We start from the raw sequence: 3,614 nt of genomic DNA, 5'->3' as shown, positions 1-3,614 counted from the left end.
CTTTCTTTCTTTCTTTCTTTCTTTCTTTCTTTCTTTCTTTCTTTCTTTCTTTCTTTCTTTCTTTCTAATTAACACATTTTCTGCAACCATACTTAACAAAGCGTTACGTGAGACATGAGCTTTGAATGAAAAGAAAAATAAAAGACTTTCAAAGGAGTAATTTAGATTAGATCACACTATGCTGTAAAAACAAAGTAAAAAAGAAAAAAAAAAGCATGCACTTTCCTTATGTGTTCTTTGCAAGAGCTTTAATTTTGCCTAGAAAAAAACTGGCCATCAACTGACCTTTGTTTGTAGCATATATTACATCAAAGGTTGCCTGTGATTGGACTGTGGTGTCTGCATGTTATCCAGATAAGGGTAGAACAGAAGCTTGCAAACAGACGCACAGAAACAGACGCTTGAATGCATCTGGGCAAATTCCATCTCTGTCAGCATCTGGAGATGGGAATTGATCCGAGTTTTAGGATTGAAGGAAAGAAAAGCAAATGTAAAGGCACAGAAACTAACTCTGTGCTTCAAATTTCCAGAAGTTGTTTTAAACAAACATCCGCCTTCATCGCCTCATTTAAAGAAAGAAAATGTTTCCATCTACGTGTTTTCTCATTACCAAGTCTGTTGTCTTGTCAAATGTTTGTTTAGACGACCGCCGTGCAGCAGCAGAAGTCTATTATCACCAGAGTTATTATCTGGTGGTGACAGGTGTATGAAAACTGTACATAATGCAATACGCTTGTGCAGCATACGCACATTGATGAGAATAAGAATAGCGATGATACTTATTATTCAGCATTTTAGTAGTTCCCGAAAATCGGTGTTTAATATAATAGTAAAGAGTAAACAATCTCACTTTTATTTGTTCATCTGACCAACTTAGCTCTTCATATTTAACATAAAAACACTGTTAATTTGTATTTTCATGGTAATCACTGACAGTTTGTCAAATTATTATTTCAAGTCTTTAGACTTCTGCTACGTGCTGATTGTAAAGAAACAACTGGCATTATGATATCTGGCATTCAGCACAACAAACTCCACATTTGTAGCATATAAAACACAGTAAATGAATTATAACTGATGAGAAAATCAAAGTCAAATCTGACCGCCTGATTTGGCCACTTCAGTTCGACATCGTCATTTTTGTGCTGTAGCATTAATAGTTTATTTAAAGTTATGTTATGCAAATCCTATGTTATTAGTATTTATCCTGACATGAAGCGTAAATTGTGTTATGATGATGTGTTTTTTGTTTGCATGTATGTTTTGTTTTCTTATCCTGTATATGTCTGTATGTTTCATAGTGCACTGTCAAAATGTAATATAAGGAACACAAAGCATCAAATCCAAGAAAAACTGCCTTTATAAAGTAGCAGCTTATCTTCCTATCATATTTTCATGGCAGGGGTGGAGTTCAGAAAGACATTGCAAGTTTAGGATGGAGATGGCACACGTGAGATTTGAACAGTCTGAGTCTGGTAGAAAAGCACAAAAAGATTTTAGAACCAAAATGTAGTTATTGTCTCTGTTTAAGACAAAACCCGTGGTTAAAGCATACAGAGGATACAATGTCAGTATCACAATAAATAAAGGTGACATAAAAAAAATGAAATAAAGTCTAGTAACCCTTTCACTACAGATGTTTAACCATTTAAATGAGCTAATTCCCAAAGCTCAGGCTTTATTTATCATGATCCATGTGTCGCATGGTTTATTGTAAGACTCGTAGGTTTTGTATAAAGTTGTAGCTGAAGTAATGCAACTTTTAGTTACATTTAGTTGAGTACAAAGTACAATATTTACCACTAAAGTAAAGCACAAAATGTCTTTAAATATGTAACTTGACCTTATCCTTAATGTTTTACTATAAATCTAACGACGCTTTTGCTCCACAGTTTCAGTGGCAGACTGTTATTGTGAACTGGCGCCATTTAAATGAAAACTAATTGAACCGAGCCTTTGAAATTGTTAGTGATGATTGAAAGAGCCACTGTAAATGTAAGTGAGTGTGCAATTCACTTGGCTGATTACAAAAACAGACAATATCCAGTCGATTGCATAAACTCCTGGTAGACCAGCTTTAATCTGCATGATATGTCGGTTTGCCTCCCCACATCAAAATGAGCTTGAATGGGCTGGAGTTTAGCCACCAGTGATTGTGTCTTGGAGAAAGAGACTGGAACAGAAACATGTGCAATCCACAGAACATATGTGTCGGAGTCCACCTCTGCATTCCTCTGGGATAATCTTATCTCCCTGCTGATGAGCTTAAAGACCTCTGAACTGTAGGGCAACACTCTCACATGCACAAGCACAAACAAAGCAAACTTGTGGTGGTGAAAGGATGGAGCATTTTGTTCAAGGAACAAATATTTTCCATCCTGTGAGTTGAAGATATAACTGCTCAGTTTAATATGTGAAAATGCATCACTTAGTAGATGAAACCCTTAAAAAAACTCAATAGAGCCAAAAATGAAAGACTTATCACCTTTCTTCCAGATTAAATTAGAGGCACACCAGGAGGGCTACAGTATTCCTGCCTATCATCAATTGTTGTTCAAAGAAGACTTGACCTGTTTTCAGCCTGGAAGTCAATATGCATAAACAAATGCTAATGTGCTTGAGTGGCTGTTACCTGCTGCTTGAATAGACTGAATGGTAACAATGCACCTGGCTGACCAAAGGTGATCAAGGTGGTTTTAAAATGCAAAAAAAGGGTTTTAAGCAGCAAAAGAAACACACATGTCCAAGCAAGTGTTTGGATGTTGATCTGATGTGTGATGTCAAGATAATGAAATGGTGACTTGCTCAGAAAACAAAAGAAAAACATATCAAAACATGCTAAATAAATATGCTCAGCTCCAGTAAAAGTTGGCTAAATAAAAGATTTAGGAGCTTATAATGTTTATCCTTATTGTATTATGAGATGGGATGTGTGCCTTTATTTTGAACATGTTGAAAATAATAAAACAACAACAACACAGGAGAGAGATTAAATAATAGACACTACAACGACAGACGCCCCCCCCCCCCGCCCCAGAGTAAAATGACAAATCTTAATAAATAACTTTACAACTGTTTAATATGAGTACGAGGAGACAATCTTATTTATTCCCTCTACTTTGAAACTATTTAGTAACTTATAACCACAAGTTTCCCCCTGTTTATGCCCTGTCCTGTCATAAATCCTTTCTTATAATTTGTTACATGAATTAGGTAACATGAAAAGAGATTTAGATATTTACAGATGTATATATACACATAAATGTACACACACATACATGTATAAACACACATAGTGTTTAAATAGTGCACACTCTGTACCTTGCAAAAACATATTTTTGTGCTGCTTTTTAATAGAGTCATGCTGGGACGGTTCATCACTCAGTGTGTTCCACAGCTTCACTCCTTTTTTATGTCGTACGGATACATGAATGTTTTAAATTTAACTTATTCTCTAGAAAACAATTTGAGCATACTGTGAGTAAGTAGATTGTTTAAAGCTTCGTACATAATTTGTGCTCCTTTAAGATTTATATCCGGGAGCCCCCCCCCCCCCCCCCCCCCCACACACACCACACAACTTCTTTCTGCAATATGGAACATTTATAAGCACT

The sequence above is a fragment of the Haplochromis burtoni genome, unplaced genomic scaffold (assembly GCF_018398535.1).
Source record: "Haplochromis burtoni strain Fernald_Lab_line unplaced genomic scaffold, NCSU_Asbu1 Contig_287, whole genome shotgun sequence".
NCBI classification, from domain to species: Eukaryota; Metazoa; Chordata; class Actinopteri; order Cichliformes; family Cichlidae; genus Haplochromis; species Haplochromis burtoni.
Note: the sequence above shows the minus strand (reverse complement) of the source record.